Source organism: Lynx canadensis, chromosome B4, assembly GCF_007474595.2.
Source record: "Lynx canadensis isolate LIC74 chromosome B4, mLynCan4.pri.v2, whole genome shotgun sequence".
NCBI classification, from domain to species: Eukaryota; Metazoa; Chordata; class Mammalia; order Carnivora; family Felidae; genus Lynx; species Lynx canadensis.
Genome location: NC_044309.1, coordinates 120,222,405 through 120,240,707, shown reverse-complemented (window position 1 = coordinate 120,240,707; position 18,303 = coordinate 120,222,405). Strand labels below are relative to the sequence as shown.

Here is an 18,303-nt window from a genome sequence, read left to right as displayed (position 1 = left end):
CTCCTGCACTCAGGAGATCCTGAGACTGCCTAGCCAGCTTCTAGGGCTCCACCCTCTTTCCCCCAAGCAGTGTTAGGCGTGACCCTGGCAACAGCACTAACTTCTCAAACTTCATACTCTGCGCTCGACTGTTTATAAAAATTGGTAGTATTTAAACCCTCCCCTTTTTCCCAGTCAATGGTTTTGGGGAACAGTTTTCGTGTGCAGGTCCCTGTGCATGTTTTCACTTTTTTATTTTTATTTTTTTTGCTTTTTCTCTCTTATTCTCTTTCACTCCTCTGCGATCTGTGCTGTCTCCTCTGCTGCGGCTGTGGCACTTTTCTCCCCCAGATCAACTCTCTGCAACGCCTACCTTCCATGGGTCATTTTTTCTGCTTGTAGACTTGCAACTTTGTTCTCTAAGACCTCTGATTGATTTCTTGGGTATTCAGAATGATTTGATATTTATCTAGCTGTGTTCAAGGTAGGAGGCAAGCTTAGGGTCACCCTACTCCTCCACAATCTTAGCTTTCTCCTCAAAGTCTTTCATTTTTTTAATTGAAATATAATTGACACACAATATTCCATTAATTTTAGGTGTACATCATAGTGAAATTTTATACGGTTCGTTTTAAAACGATCCCACAATAAGTCATCATCTGTCACCATACAAAATTGTTACAATATTGTTGGCTATAGTACTTATGGTGTGCGTTACATCCCCATGGTTTACTTATGTTGTAACTGGAAATATGTACCTCTTAAAATCCTTCACCTATTTTGCCCAGCCCCCAACCCCTCTCCAGTCTGGTAGCTTGCTTCCTACATCTGTGAGTCTCTTTCTTTTTTGTTTGTTCATTTGCTTTGCTTTTTAGATTCTACATATAAGTCAAGTCCTATGGTATTTGTCTTTGACTTCTTGTAACATAAAACCCTCTAGGTCTATCCACGTTTTAAATGTCAAGATTTCATTCTTTTTTATGGCTGAGTAATATTCCATTGTGTATATATACACCACATCTTGTTTATCCATTCATCTATTGATGGACAGATTGCTTCCTTCCCTTGGCTAATGCTACAGTGAACATAGATGTGCATATATCTCTTTGAATTGGTGGTTGTTGGTTTTCTTGGATAAATACCTAGAAATTTAATTGATGGATTGTGTGGTAGCTCTAATTTTAATTTTTTGAGGTGCCTCCATATTGTTTTACATAGTGGCTGCACCACTTTACATTCCTACCAACAGTGTATGAAGGTTCCCTTTTCTTCACATCCTTGCCAAAACCTGTTATTTTTTGTCCTTTTGATAATAGCCATTCTGACTGGTATGAAGTGATATCTCCTTGTGCTTTTGCTTTGTATTTCCCTGATGATTAGTGATGTTGAGCATCTTTTCATGTGTCTGTTGGTCATTTGTATGTCTTCCTTAGGAGAATATTCAGATCCTTTCCTCATTTTTAAGTAGGTTTTTTTTTAAATATATGTATTAAGTTGTGTAAGTTCATTGTATATTTTGGATATTAATCCCTTATCAGATGTATAATTTGTAAATGTCTTCTTCCATTCAGTTAGGTTGTTTTTTATTTTGTTTAGGGTTTCTTCTGCTGTGCAAAAGCTGGTAGCTTGATATGGTGCCATATATTCATTTTACCTTTTGTTGCCCTTGCCTGAGAAGACTGGTTCAAAAAAATATGAGTAAGACCAATGTTAAAAGGCTTATCATCTGTTTTCTTTTCCCCCCTAGGGATTTCATGGTTTCTGGCCTCACATTCAAATCCTTAATTCATTTTGAGTTTGTTTTTGTGGTCCAGTTTAATTTTTTTGCACATGGCTGTCCAATTTTCCCAATAACATTTATTGAAGAGACTATTTTTCCCCATTGTATATTCTTGCTTTCTTTGTTATAGATAGATTGAACATGTGTGTGTGGGTTTATTTCTGAGCTCTCTTTTCTGTTTCACTGATATATGTGTCTGCGTTTTTATGCCAGTACCATACTGTTTTGATTGCTGCAGCTTTGTAGTATTTGAAATCAGGAAGTGTGATAATCTCCAGCTTTGTTTTTTCTCAAGATTGTTTTGGCTGTTCAGGGTCTTTTCGTGGATCCATGCAAGTTTTGGGATTCTTTGTTTTAGTTCTATGAAAAATTCCATTGGTGTTTTGATGGGGATTGCGTTGAATCTATAGATTGCTTTGGGTAATATGGACATTCAAACACTATTAATTCTTCCATTCCATGAGCCCAGAATATCTTTCCATTTATTTTTGCTGTCTTCAATTTCTTTCATCAATGTTTTACAGAATGTAGGTCTTTCATTCCCTAATAAAATTTATTCCTAGATATTTTATTCTTTTTGGTGCAGTTGTAAATGGGATTGTTTTGTTAATTTCTTTCTGATAGTTCATTATTAGTGCAACCTATTTCTGTATGTTAATTTTCATTTATTAGTTTGTATTAGTATTTTTTTTTTGTGGAATCTGTAGGGTTTTCTATATATTGTATTATGTCATCTACAAATTGACAATTTTATTTCTTCCTTTCCAATTCTTCTTGACTAACTACTGTGGCTAGGACTTTGAATACTATGTTGAATAAAAGTGGTGAGAGTGGGCATCATTGTCTTAGAGGAAACTCCTTCAGCTTTTCACTTTTAAGTATGATGTTAGCTGTGGATTTGTCATAGGGCCTGTATTATGTTGAGGGGTAGATTTCTTCTGTAACCACTTTGTTGAGGGTTTTTATCATAAATAGATGTTGAATTTTGTCAAATGCTTTTTCTGCATCTGTTTAGATGATCATATGATTTTTATCCTTTGTTTTGTTAATGTAGTGTATTGGGTACAGATTGGTAAAATATTTTTAATGGCTCATGTTCAAGCTTTTTAAAAAATAAATTTGTTTATGACAGAATTTTTTTGTTCAAAGAAATTTTAAAATAGAACAGCTACATAAGGTAGGCAAAGTAGGGCTCCACTTGTTCTGTTAACAGAACAAGGATCAGGCTATGCTCATAAATTATCTTTTAGTAATTTAGTTGAATCAGTAACTAGGGCAATCAGCTATTATACCTTTTCCCTTTTTATTTGTTCTCACAGCTATGTTGAATCATGAGTAATCTCCTTAGGAGCACTATGAGAACAATACTGATGTATAGGATGAAACTCACATTCCTCAGCATCGGATACAAGAGTCCTTCTTGATCTGGCCTTCAGTCCATCTTTCAAAGGCATACTATTTCTTCACAAACTGCATGATGCCTTGTATTTCAACCATGCCTACTTATGTGATCCTATAACCGTGAACATGGCGGTTGGCTGTTCCTAAAATGTTCTCTTCTCTCCTGTTCACCTGGAAGAAACATTACTCTTAAAAAACACAGCTCGAGTTCTTTCTTCTCCATGAAGCCTTCCCAAAACAGTATTTTTAACAAATAATTATCACTTCTTTGGTACCTCCATCTTATTCTATTTTCATTTTTTTAAACAATTTTTTTTAACATGTATTTATTTTTTGAGAGACAGAGAGAGACAGAGCATGAGCAGGGGAGGGGCAGAGAGAGAGAGAGGGACTCACAGAATCCGAAGCAGGCTCCAGGCTCTGGGCTGTCAGCACAGAGCCTGATGCGGGGCTTGAACTCACCAGCCGTGAGATCATGACCTGAGCTGAAGTCGGACGCTTAACTGACTGAGCCACCCAGGTGCCCCTATTTTCATTTTTAGTGTAATATCTGTCACACAGTGTTTGGCACATAGTAAAACTGTAACGGACTGCCATGACTTGCTTATGTGCTTGTCTCTAATAACTGTGAGGTTTTTGAAAGTTGTAATTATGTCTTATTTGTCTAAGGTATCCAAGAGTCTAATCATTGCTCAGTTTTTGCCATGAAGGATGCATGTCTCGTTGTGTCAGATCTTCCAGTGTGTCAACAAAATTAGGAAACCCAGATTTTAATACAAGGTGTGCTAATTGTAAATGTTAGCCACACATTTAGGTTTTTTAAAACACTATGCAGACAGACAAAATGTACTTGTGGGTAAAACATAGCTCACAGGCTGCCAACTTTGCAACCTTTCCATTCGTTAAAAGTGTTCAATTCTTTAAATGTGAAAAAATTGGCTAGACAAGATTGGTTGATTTCCTTTATATGTGTATTATAAAAATAACCAAGCCAAACAAACTCTGTAAATTGAGAATACTTAAAAAAAAAAAGAGAGAGAGAATTTATTATGAGCATACCTTGATCCTTCTATTGACGCCAGAGGTTTCTTTAAAGAAAATAGCACTTATGACTGAAATATTTAATAGGCCTCAAATTGACATTGAAAACTTGAAGGTAAGAATTGCCATATACTCCTACAATGCCTAGGAAATGTTCATTAAATATTGTTGAATTGAAAATTGATCAGTATGATAATGAAATGATGATTGATCTTGAAATACCTTTTAAATTAAAATTATACAAATTTGATTATAGTCTTGGCTCTGCCTTGATGTGACCCTAGCAGTTGACTTAAACCCTTCTGGGCTTCACATTTTATACTGTAAAATGAAGATGTTGGATTAGAGGAACTTTTCAGGTGCTAAAATTCTAAAATTATTTGATATTCTTTGATAGTATGAAGGCTGCTTATGGATCTACTCAGTTTTTTTTTTTTTTAACTTAGCTTAAAACTGCCCATATCTTCAGATGATGAGTAGTATGCTTTTCAAAAAGCTGTGACTCAAATATCTTAAAAATTCTTTTTTTTTTTAATTTTTATTTTTTTAACGTTTATTTATTATTGAGAGAGAGAGAGCATGAGCATGGGAGGGGCAGAGAGGGAGACAGAATCTGAAGCAGGCTCCAGGCTTCCAAGCTGTCAGCACAGAGCCTCCCAAACCGTGAGATCATAACCTGAGCTGAAGTCAGACGCTTAACCGACTGAGCCACCCAGGAGCCCCTTAAAAATTCTTTAAAAAAAAAAATTGTTTATTTTGAGAGAGAGCATGCACATGTATAAGCCAGGAAGGGACAGAGAGAGAATCCCAAGCAGGCTCCACGATTGGTGTAGAACCTGACATGAGGCTCAGTCTTACCACTGTGAGGTCATGACCTAAGTTGAAACCAAGAGTTGGATGCTTAACCAACTGAGCCAACCAGGTGCCCCTTAAAAATTCTTATTTCCTTGTATTTCATTAAGTTAACTAGTCCATTTTCTTTTTTATTAGGAAGTATGTATACACCTGTACACATAGGTTTGTGTGTGTGTGTGTGTGTGTGTGTGTGTGTGTGTGTCAAGGTGTGTTCATTATAAATTACCTTCATTTTTCAGCATTCTCAATTTATAGTTTATCTTGATTATTTTTGTAATATGCAATAAAGGGGATCCTGTCTCCCTGCTTCTATGCCACTTGCACACACGAACACTCCCCACCGCCCCCAAATAAATAAACATTTAAAAAAAAAAGTGGGGAAGCTTGGTGGCTCAGTTGGTTGAGCATCCAACTTGGTTTCAGCTCAGGTCATGATCTCACAGTTCATGGGTTTGAGTCCTGTGTTGGGCTCTGCTTGCAGTGTGGATCCTACTTGGGAATCTTTGTCTTCCTCTTTGCCCCTCCCCTGCCACTGATTGTGTGCATGCATGCAATCTCTGTCTCTCTCAAAAATAAATAAACATTTAAAAAAGTATATATGACTTAAACAGATTTATTGAAATATAATTGATTTACATGCAATTAAACTGCACATATTTAAGGTATACAGCTTGATAAATTTTGACATATGCCCTTAAGTTTCCTCATGCCCCTTGGTAATTTTCTCCTTCCTCTCCTCCTGCCTCATCTTTTATTATTGTATAATCTATTTCATGTAGATTAATTTGCATTTTCTAGAATTTTGTATAAGTGAATCAGTTAGTATACCTTTTTTTGACCTCTTGCCCTTGGCATAATTATTTTACAATTAATCTGTTTTATGCATTCTCTCTTACTGCTGAATATATTCCATTTTGAATATGTCACAAGGTGTTTATTTACCTACTGATGATCATTTAGTTTGTTTCCAGTTTTCTACTATTACAAATGAAGCTACTGTAAACATTCATGTAGAAGTCTTTGTGAGGATACATGCTTTTTATTTCCCTTGGGTAAATGCCTAGGAGTAGAATGGTTGGGTTATAGATAGGTATATACATAAATTTTTAAGGAACTGGTAAACAGCTTTCCAAAGTGTACATGTTATGTTTTCACCAGCAAATATGTAAGATTAGAGTTCCAGTTGCTCCGCATCTTCAACAATACTCATTATTGTCTTTTTAATTTTCTCATTTTCGTGGTAAGTAATGGTGTGTTACTGTGGTTTTTAATTTGCAATTCCCAATTGACTGGCTATATTGTACATCTTTTCATCTGCTTATCTGCCATCTGTATGTCTTCTTTGGTTTGCAGGTCTGTTTAAATCTTTTGTCTATTTAATTAATGAGTTGTCTTACTTTTGAATTGCAAGAGTTCTTTATGTACTGTAGACACAAGTCCTTTTTCAAACACGTTTCATAAATATTTTCTCTCCCTCTGTGGTTTCTCCTTTAGTAACAGTGTTTTTGATAGGCGGGTTTTTAATTTTGATAAAACTTAAAGTATTGGTTTTCGCTTTTATGATTTGTGCATGTTTTTGTTATGTTAAAGAAATCTTTGCCAGGCCCAATATCACCAAGATTTTCTACTTTATTTTCTTATAGCAATTTTTTAGATTCAGTTTTTGGATTTTGGTCTGTGATCTAGTTATATTTAAATGTTTGTTTATGATGTGAGGTAAGTATCGAGGTGTTTTTTTTTTTTTTTTTCTTTTTCTTTTGGCAGTGGCTATACAGTTGTTCCCACGGTTTATTAAAAATGCTTTTTCTTATTGATTTGCTTTTGCACATTTGTTGAAAATCCCCTTACTATAAATTTGGTTCTATTTCAGGATGCTCTATTTTGCTCTGTTGTTCATTTGTCTATCTTTACACCAGTCTCAGACTATTTTGAATGCTGTAGGGTTTTGTTTTGTTTTGTTGTGGGTTTTTTTTGTTTGTTTAATAAGTAAGCTCTTTGCCCAATGTAGGACTTGAACTCATGACCCCTGAGAGTTGCATGCTGTACTGACTGAGCCAGTGATGTGCCCCAGTGTAGCTTTTTAAGAAGTCTTGAAATTGGTAGTACAAGGCCTCCAACTCTGTTCATCTTTTTTAAAGTTAGACATTCTACATCTTATATATTTACATAAATTTCAGAATCAGCCTGTTTCTACCAAAAAGTCTGCTGGGCATTTGCTTAGGGTCTACAATTCTATTTGAGGAAACTTGACATCTTTAAAATACTGAGTCCTCTGATCTACCTATGTATGTGTTATATTTCCCTTTATTTATGTCTTTTAAAATTACAATATATAGGTCTTATATACCTTTATCAGATTTATCCCTAAAAATTTCATGCTTGTCATATTAATGTAAGTGGTTCTTAAAAATTTTCAGTTTCCAATTGCTGCTAGCACATGGAAATGATGTATGTTTTTTTTTAGTGGAATTTACATACAACAAAATAGATAAACCTTCTATATGCAACTTAAATGACCTTTTAAAATAAGGTTTTTATTTTGGAATACTTTCAGGTTTATAGGAAAGTGGTAAAGATAATACAAAGAGTTTTCATATACCTCACATCCCGAGCCACTCAGACTCCCTTCTGTTGCAGTTATTTTTATTTTTGTGGAGGGATTACCATATAGTGCAGTGAAACACTGTGCATTTATCTCATTTTACTAGGATATATTGGTCAACTTCTCTGCTGAAAGTCTGTATTAAAAATATTTTTCTGTGAAAAAAAAATAAGCTTTGGATTTCTTGCTTGCATTCATTCTATAAAAAATCAGTGGCATGTTGGCAGGTTTGTAAATATTGATTCTGAGCAGCAGTTCTGAGGCAGCCATTTATTCCCCTGCACAATGTTCTCTGCTAAGTTACTAATAACAAAAATCTGCATATAAGAATTATATTACCCCTTTGATATAAGGTATGTATACATGACAGATTTTTCTATGGTTGAGAAAAACAAGATTTTAATAATTAGCTATTCATGGCCTATTAAAAAAATGAAAAGGGCAGGATTCAATAGCATTGGAGTCCATCTCTTTTATTATTAATATTTTATATTAGTATGGTACATTTGTCTCAATTAATGAGCCAATATTTATAAATTATTATTTTTATTAAAATTTTTTTTTAACATTTATTTATTTTTGAGAGACAGAGAGACACAGAGTATGAGCAGGGTCGGGGCAGAGAGAGAGGGAGACATAGAATTCAAAGCAGGCTGCAGGCTCCGAGCCGTCAGCACAGAGCCCGATGCGGGGCCGAACTCACAAACCGCAAGATCATGACCTGAGCCGAAGTTGGACACTTAACCGACTGAGCCACCCAGGCGCCCCTATAAATTCTTATTAAGTATAAGTTCATTTGAATTTCCTTAAGTTTTACCTAACGTCCTTTTTTCGTTCCTTTTTTACCTAACGTCTCATTGTGAATATCACATTATATTTAGTGATCATGTTTTTTAGACTCCTCCTGGGTGTTTCTCACACTTTCCTTCATTTTGATGGTCATGAGAGTTTTCAGTAAGATTGGTTAGATATTTTGTTGAGTGTCTCTCAATCAATTATTGTGTAATGTTTTTTCTCATGATTAGAATGGGTTATGGGTTTTTGGCAAAAAGATCACAGAGGAAAAATGCCATTTTTATTATGTCATATCAAAAGTACCTACTATCAACATGTCATATTGTCCATGTTGGCCTTTGTCAGATTCTCCACCATAAAGTTACTCTTTTGCTCACTTTCATACTGTATACTTTGGAAAGAAAAGCAGCCATACACAAAAGGAGTGAAAGGTTATGTTCTACTTCCCTGAGATTGAAATAGAGAAAACATAAGTTATTTGGAAATTTTCTGTATGGGAGATTTACTCTTATCTCCCAGTTATTTACTCAATCATGTATTTATATCTATGTGGACTCATGTATATTTATTTTGTATTTTGAGTTATAATCTAATAATTTATTGACCAAATTGTTCCAGCTTTAGCCATTGGGAGTTCTTTCACTTGTTTCCTGTGTCCCTTCAATTAATTTTATTTTTTTCTACTGCTCTTATATCCTGTAACCTTGCTCAACTCATTTATTAGTTTTTGTAGCCTTTTAAAAAGATTCTGTATGGTTTTCTATGCAGATGATCATGTCGTCTGAAGAAAAAAGGCAGTTTTATTTTTCAAACAGAATGTCTTTTATTTTTTTCTTGCCTCATTTTGTTGGCTAGAACCTGAATAGAAGTGGTAGGAGCAAATATCTTTGCCTTGTCTGTGTTTTAGGGACAAAACATTTTAATCTTTCATCTTTAAGTATGATTTTAGCTGTAGGATTTTCATAGATGTCCTCTGTAGTTTGGAGGAAGTTCTCTTCTGTTCCTAGTTTGTTGAGAGTTATTTTTCCATGCATGCTATTGACTTTTGTCCAGTGCTTTTTTATGTCTCATTGAGATCATCATGTGATTTTACTTTTTAATATGGTAAATTATGCTGGTTGATTTTTGAATGTTAAACCAATCTTCATACTTAGTCATGATGTACTTCTTATATATTTCTGTTAAACTGTGAGTTATACTTGCCTTGTGAAATCTCTGTGGCAGGTTGTAATGACTTTTGAAAGAATGAAATAGAATAGAAAATATCAGACTGTATTAAACTATTGCTCTGTGAAATTTTCATTTTAATTGTGTGGGTGTTTCTGTAAGTACTGAAAGAAATAAAGTGTATTCCTTGACCTACCTTATATCAACATTTTTGAAAATAACTAGTTCACTCTTTGAGCCTGAAGATAATAAGGCATAGAGTAGGGCAAGAAAGCAAGTAACTCTAAGAGGAGAGTGCCAGAATAAAAGGTGTAACTGGGGTGAAAAAATGGGGTTAGATAATGGAGAAAATGAGGAAATATGGGTTTCCTTAGAAAAGCTTCATCTGTTTTTCTTAGTTTTGAGTAGAGTTATCTTTATGTCTGCATGATGAAGTCCATGGACTATGGAAGGATATAATTAGTTGCAGATTAATAACTTACTGTTCCTAGCCAAAGGACTTGATAGTCTATCAGATTTTGGGAAGTCTCTCCAGGAATATCTTCTCTTGTATGATCTTAGCATGTAGTCTTAAGGTACTTTGTTCTCTTCTAGAAATACTGTTTTGAATAAAATCAAGCAAAAGCTACTAAATTTGCTTAACATAGATACTGGTTTTTATAATAGGTCTTCATATACAATGAAAATTTAATCCTTGTAGGGAAGCACAGTTTTGAGATACCAGCTAGTGATTTCACTTACTAGTTTATTTCATAGGTCTGAGTTGGGCCCAATTTAGGAGAATGGAACAATGATGGGAGAAGAATCTTTAATGGTACCTTTACGTACTTTTTTTTAAATATATTTTTTTAACTATTTATTTTTGAGAGAGAGTGTGTGCACGAGAGTGGGGGGTGGGATGGGGTGGGCAGAGTGAGAGGGAGACACGATCCAAAGTGGGCTGTGTGCTGACAGCAGAGAGCCTGATGCGAGTTCAAACTCACAAACCATGACATCATGACCAGAGCCAAAGTTGGATGCTTTACCAACTGAGCCACCCAGGCGCCCTTATGGTGCCTTTACGTTCTAAAATATTGGATCTATGTTTTCTGTCGGTCATACTCCTTTGTTATTTATCACCTTGATACTAAAATAGTATTTTAGTTTCAAATTTCTGAAGGAAAGAATCTGATTAAACAGCCTAGATGCCTTTTCAACTTCTAGATCAATTAGCTGTACCCAGGGTATGTTAAAATGTCTTAGGTATGCACCTTTCTCCTGTATTTATAGCCTTTCTCTGGGAAGATAGAATCACTGGTAGCTGGACAGCCACCCTAAGCAGTGTTTGTTTATTAATAACAAGTTAATTATATTACATAACAGTATTGAAAATCAAATTATAATATTGAAGTTTATTTTCTGGATGGTTACAATTCTTTTTCTTTAAGGCAGTGGTTTTGATTATCTTTTCTTTGGCCCTAAAAGTCTCCTTTGAAAATATGATAAAATATCTTGGACCCCTTGAAGTCCTCCCAAGAACTTCAGATTACAAGTTTCATAATCAAACAATTTAACATGCATTGTTAAATTCCTTGTAAAATCTAGTTGTTCATGCTATAACATGAAATATCACAGAATGGAAATGATTATTTCTGCTCTCTTTGCCACATCTGCGAGAATGAAGACCATTCTAGCAATCAGACCGCAGACATTCCAGAAAATGTCAACATCACTCTGAAGGGATGCACTGTTATTGTAAAGGGCTCCAGAGGAACCCTGTGAAGGGACTTTTCAGTCACATCAATGTAGAACTCAGTCTTGGAAAGTAAAAGAAGAGTCTCTGAGTTGACAAATGGTGGGGAAATAGAGAAGAACTGGCTATTGTTTGCACCATCTATAGTCATGTACAGAACATGATCAAGGGCTTTACACTGGGCTTCCATTACAAGATGTCTGTGTTCACTTCCCCATTAGTGTTGTTATTCAGGAGAATGGTTCTCTTGTCGAAATCCAAAATTTCTTGGGTGAAAAATACTTGTACAGGTGAGGCCAGGTGTTGCTTGTGCTGTATCACAAGCCCAGAACAATGAGTTAATTCTTGAAGGAAATGACATTGACTTGTATCAAACTCAGCTGCTCTGATTCAGCAAGCGATGGTTACACAATAAGGATATCAGAAAATTTTTGGATAGTATCTATGTTTCTGAAAAAGGGACAATTCAGCAGCCTGATGAATAAGGTTTAAGTTGTCCAGCTACAGAAACAGCAAGTCTGGATGATTTTTCAGACTTTTTTGTGATATTTTAAATTTTTTTTAACGTTTATTCACTTTTGAGAGACAGAGAGTGAGTGGGGGAGGGGCAGTGAGAGAGGGAGACACAGAATCCAAAGCAGACTCCAGGCTCTGAGCTATCAGTGCAAAGCCCAATGCAGGGCTCAAACTCATGGACCATGAGATCATGACCTAAGCTGAAGTCGGATGCTTAACTGACTGAGCCACCCAGGTGCTCCTTATTTGTGATATTTTAAAGATGTAATAAATGTTGTTTTGATTTGGCTCACTGAGCAATGGCCGAATGAGTGATGGCCGAATGTTGGCTGCACCCAGGAATGCCCGCTGGGCCCTGCTGCTGCCGGTGCCCCGACTGCGGCCAGGTGCCAGCCCGCCCCAGAAAAAGTTTGCGAGACAGTGTAGCACAGCGTTTCAGGGATTATGAAAAATCACAACACACATCTGGCATCAGGCTTCACCCTTAACGACCTTGCCACAGCACCAGCGAATGTGGCCGCCTTCTGGGGTCTGCTGGGACTGGGTGGCTTCAACAGTCTCTGCCAGGTGTCCTTCCAGCAGTGGAACCGCTTTTCCCCATGTGGCCCGAGAACCTCCCGGACCCCACTCTGTTCCTGGGGATTCACCCTTCCCACGAGAGCACCGCCAGGTGGAACCGCTGGCAAGATGCAGATTTCCATGAAAACTTTTATGGGGAAGATTATCACTCTCGAGATTGAACCCTTGGATATAATAGAAAATGTAAAGGCCAAGATCCAAGATAAGGAAGGAATTCCTCTTGATCATCAGAGACTGATCTTGGCTGGCAAGCAACTGGAAGATAGATGTACTTTGACTACAACATTCAAAAGTAGTCCATTCTTCATCTTGTGTTGAGACTTGGTGTTGCTGAGAAAAGGAAGAGAAGTCTTTCACCACTCCCAAGAAGAAAAAACATAAACAAAGTTAAGCTGGTTGTCCTGAAGTACTATAAGGTGGATGAAAATGGCAAAATCAGTAGCCTTCATCAGGAGTGCCCTTCAGATGAATGTACTGGAATTCTTAATATCAGACACTTTGACAGACATTATTGTGGCAAATGTTGTCTGACCTATTGCTTTAACAAACCAGAAGACAAGTAATTGTATATGGATTAATAAAAGATATGAACTAAAAAATAAAAAGCTGTATTGATTTGGACCTTTCCTTAACCAATAATCATTTCCAACTATTTGGCAATTAAACCATTCAGAAGTTAAGAAAGGAAGGAAGGAAGGAAGAAAAGAGAGAAAGAAAGAAAGAAAGAAAGAACGAAAGAAAGAAAAGGAAAGAAAAGGTGGGGGAAGCACCTATGGGGCTCATTTAGTTAAGCATCTGACTTCGGCTCAGGTCAATGATCTCATGGTTCGTGGGTGTGTGACCCACTTTGGGCTCTGTGCTGACAGCTCCGAGCCTAGAGCTTGCTTTAGATTCTGTGTCTCCCTCTTTCTCTGCTCTTCCTGCTTGTGCCGTCTCTTTCTCTCTCCCTCCCTCCCTCCCTCTCTCTCTCCCTCCCTCTCCCTCTCTCTCTCTCCCCCCCTCCCTCCCTCCCTCCCTTTCTCTCTCTCTGTCTCAAAAATAAACATTAAAAAAATTTTTTTAATGATTATTTCTAGTTAAAACTGTAATTTGAGAAAATAATTGTCAAGTAGCACAGCCAATTACTAAGTCTAGAAGAATGGTAGAAATTGATGTGAATCTTTAATAACATGTACAATAACAGGAACCATAAACAATTTCAGGACAAAGTAAATAACTCAAGAAATGCAGATTTACTGATGAGGTTTGAAAAGAATGTCCCAGGGTTTTATTACATGATTGCAAAGAGGTAGGTCTAGAAGAAGGTAGGTGGGTCAGAAAAGAGTTTATAAACTATGATGAGATTCTTGTGAGCTGTAAGTGTTTGATTCTACCCCCCAAGTACTGTATTTAACTTGGAGATGGTACATTTCAGAAATCTGTTTCAGGTTGCTTTAGCTAATAAAACTTTATGATCTTTGTTTTTATGATGTAGCTGTAGAATGGATCTGATGAAAGTTCAAATAAATCACAACTAAAATTTATAGTAACATTTATGCTTTTTTATAGTAAATTTATGCTTTTTGATTTATGATCTGTTGCATACCTCATGTTTTATCAAGCCAAAAAAAGTTTTTTGAAAAATTTTCACTACTCGTTATATAAGGTTTCTGTGTTCATAATTTTATTTAACCTGTGTCTTTGTATTAATAATAACTAACACTCCCTGAGTTTTCCTATGTATTAGGAACATTTCCTAGCATTTTACATGTTCTAACTCAGTTAATCCTCAGAACAGCCCCATGAAAGCAGGTATTATTATTATTATCTCCATTCTACAGACAGGGAAACTAAAACAGAGAGAGGTTGTGCAGTAAATGGCATTTTTATTACAAAGCTGGAAATCTTGACTTTTTGGGCGTTATCGCCTGTTACCTTAAGCAAATTATAAATCTTTGATTATGGACTTAACTTTGTTTTGCCATAAATGTCTATTTAGCACAGAGCTTTGCATGTAATAAATGCATAATCTAAGTCAAACACATTCTTTCCATTTGGAAATTTTATTTCTCTAGTTAGCTATTTTTGTTGTTACTACTGAAAAAACTAGTAAATGTATTTTCATGTGTTATGTGTAATTAAAGAAAATTTTGGATGAAGTAGTAGAAGCCTGTTTTCATGTTTTAAGTATGTTTTTAAATTGTTACATTGTTAAAAATAAACCATAAAATTAACCAATAAAATATATACATTCATATTAAAATTTATTTCATGCTGGGGTTGAGGGTCCGACTCTTGATTTTGGCTCACATCATGATCTCACAGTTTGTGGGATCGAGCCTGGCATCAGGCTCTTCACTGACTGCGTGGAGCCTGTTTGGAATTCTCTTTCTCTGCCCCTGCTCCACTCACACACACACTCTGTCTCTCAAAATAAATAAACTCTTATTTATTTTGACAATTTATTTCATAGGATACTGATGTTAGAGTGGAGGACACATGTTTATTTTAAAATAAACCACTTTGCCTGGCATAATAGTGTAGATAGTAATGAAGCTGTGTTTCTGAATTTTGAAAATAAAAAAATCAGAATTGTGCCCTAAAATTTTTATGACTTTGTTCTGTGGTGTTATACGGCTTTGATATATTCAGGTCAATCAGCTTTCTCCTTTATCCTTGTTTTGAGTCTTTGTTAACATCTATGTTGGTTTTATATACATGTTATGTTTCATTTCTCCTACCCCTCCATTTTCAGTCAATAAATACTTATTCAGAAGTGTAATTCATTGACTTAAATTTCTACCATATTTTTAAAGTTCAGTTTTAAAATGTTTATATAACTGTTTAGAGCTTTAAATTGTTCTTTAGTGAGCAGTAGTGGTTTATTTCATATAACAGATTATTCTCTTTAGGATCAGGCCCTTCTCAGTTATACTATTCAGTAGAGTAATACAATTATCTGGGGATCTCAGATGGCAATTTAGTTCAAAGAGCTGTAGCAACACTTGGAAAATGCATAGGTAGAAAAATACCTCTTCCACGCCTTAATACTCTTTTGTGAGTTTTCATCCCTTTGTTTGCCTAGTATATACATGTAATGAAGGTCTTCTTTTCCTTTGTCAATTAAATTATGACAAATGTTGCTGAGAATCATTCTCCTGTTTCTGTTTTTGGAAGAAACGTATTAATAAATGATTGGGGAACAGTTGTACAAAACTGAAATATATGTAAATTAATGCCTAATATGAATAATTGAAGATAAATAATTTGATATATACACACTGCTTACCCAGTATAGGGAATCAGCTTTTTAATAGCTGTGAATGTAAGTTACCAATATGTCTTCTGATTTCTATTTAAAATAGTTTAATAGATGAGCAATATTAATATGTTTTCAAGATTAACTCTATACCTTGGCTATTTTGGAGTATTATTTGGATAAACATGAACTTTTGATATTGGTTCAGTTAAAACTATAATCAATGTGTTCATGATTTAATCTAAATAGAAAGAGGGAAGGAAAAAGAGAACTGTTATTTGGGTATCTGTTTTGTACCTGATGCTTTCCATATTATCTTTAGTCCTCACTAAAATTGTGTGAGGTGGTGTTATTTTCCTCATTTTATAGATGAGCAAACTGAGGCAGAGAGGTATCACAGTAAGTAGTTAAACAAGAATTCAGACTTACTTGTCTGACTTTAAGGCTCATGCTCTTTGCAGATGTTGTCCTTTTAGTACGTACTAAATTGAAAGTATAATTTCTTGTTAATGACATGTATTTTAATCTTTTCATCTTTCACTTTTACTCTTGTCAGGCCTATCTTTTGGGTTTCTGATGAACTTTTGTTTTTATAAAAATGGCATATACTTATTAGAACACTTAAACATATAGAAAAGTATAAAGATGAAGAAATCTAAAATCTTACCAACCAAAGGTACTCTTGATATTTGACATTTTCTAATGCATTTTTTACATAATTGAAATCATATTGTAATTTTGAACCTTGAATTTTCACCATAATGATATAGGCATTTTCTTTATATGGTTGGCAACACATATTACCTGATACGTATGTAGCATGATATATCATAAGTAAAGGGATTATTTCCCCTTGGGCATTTAAGTGCTTTCACTTTTTTCCTTTTGCAAATACCATTGAGATCAAGAACATTCTTGTACATAACCAGTCCGGATGTTCCTTGATTTCTCCACTAACCCTTCCCACATGCACACACACACCCACGCATCCCATCCTGCCCACCATTAAGGACATAGAGTCAAATTTGTGTTCATGAGTTACTCAGATAGTCTTTGTCTGTCCCTTTGTCCTTCTTTTCTTCCTATCTTCCCCTTGAATATGCTTACAGTATTTTTAAAGTACAATTAGGTTCATTTGTTTAAGTTTCCTTTCAATTTTAGATGCTTCCCCTTTTCTCATTCTTTCTCATTTTGTTTTTTATGTATGTAGAGTATTAACATGGTTTCCAAAGTCAAAACTATTCAAAGCCAACCCCTCCTCTTGTGTACCACATCTGCTTTCATCTACTCAGGATTCTGCTCTAGCAATTGTCTGTCCTTACTGCACCATCAGTAGTTTTCTTTTTTCTGCGTTATTGTCACCAGTGTATAAGCTTGCTGGGTTTTCTCTTACCTTAATAAAAAAACAAAACCTGGTTACAGCCTGGTTTCTTTCCTACCTCACTGGTTCTTCTTTTTTAATCTCCTTTATTGGTTTCTTTTACATTTCCTTGTCTTCTTAGTGGTCTCTGACCATAGTCTTTGAGCCATTTGATTTTCTGTCTTCATCTTGCAACCACAAATATCTATAACATTGGTGATTACCAAATTTGTATCTGCAGCTATAGAATGAGATTTCAATATCTGACTACCTAATTGGCATCTCTTCTTGGATTATCTAATAGTCATCTCTTAATTAAACTGTTCAAAGCCTAAATTCTGATCCTTAATCCCAAACTTATTTTTCCTTCTTTTTCTTTACCCTGAAAAATGGCAACTCTATCCTTCCATTTACTCAGAGTAAAAACCTTGGAGTCATCCTTGACTTCATTCTGTTCAATCAGCTCCTGTTGGCTTTACCTTTAGGATATATCTAGATTGTTCCCTTTCTGCCACTTCCTACTTTTCCTTCTTGATTCAAGACATATATTCTTGAAGAAGGCAACATCTTCTCTTACCTGGAGTATCGCAATAACCTCCTGTCTGGGCTGCCTGCTTCTGTCCATGTCCACCCTTTCATATATTCTCAGTGGAGTGACCCTTAAAAGTTGAAGTTTCCTATTCTAGTTAAAACCATCTCCAATAACCAATCACTTTCATTTTTACTCATAGTAAAAACCAGAGTCCTTAGAGTGGCTTTAAAGTTCCCACATGATTTGTCCCCTCTTATTTCTCTAACTTACTCCATCTGCTTTTAGTCTTGCCTTTTTGTTCATTTCCTGTAGCCACATTAACCTTCTTGCTATTTCTCAGACATGCCAAGCATGTTCCCACCTCAACTTTTTTACCTTGGCTTCTCCTTGGCCTAGAGCGTTCTTTTCATTAGATATTTATATAGCTACCTCCTTCACTTCCTTCAGATCTTTTTGCCCACATGTCATCTTTTAACTGAGGATTTTCCTGTCCATCCCTTTAAAAATTAAAAGGTCCTCTGCTTGCCCCTGCTATCTTATTACTATATTGCTTTGTTTTTTTCCTCCGTAGTCAGAATCTGGCTTACTATGTATTTAACTTATTTTTTCATTCTTTTCAGAACCCAGCCCCCTTAAGTTTCATGAAGGCAGAGATTTTTATCTGTTTTGTTCATTGTCATATATCCATTGTCTGTTAATTTATAGGTATCAATTAAAATTTATTGA

The 18,303-nt window shown here is 35.4% G+C and overlaps 1 protein-coding gene and 1 pseudogene across 3 annotated transcripts in view; both read left to right on the top strand.

The window, feature by feature from the left end:
• The window catches only part of UHRF1BP1L (UHRF1 binding protein 1 like), a 107,707-nt gene that overhangs the window by 21,563 nt on the left and 67,841 nt on the right, over positions 1–18,303 (top strand). The window lies entirely within an intron of this gene.
• LOC115519483 lies at positions 12,489–13,142 on the top strand (annotated as a pseudogene).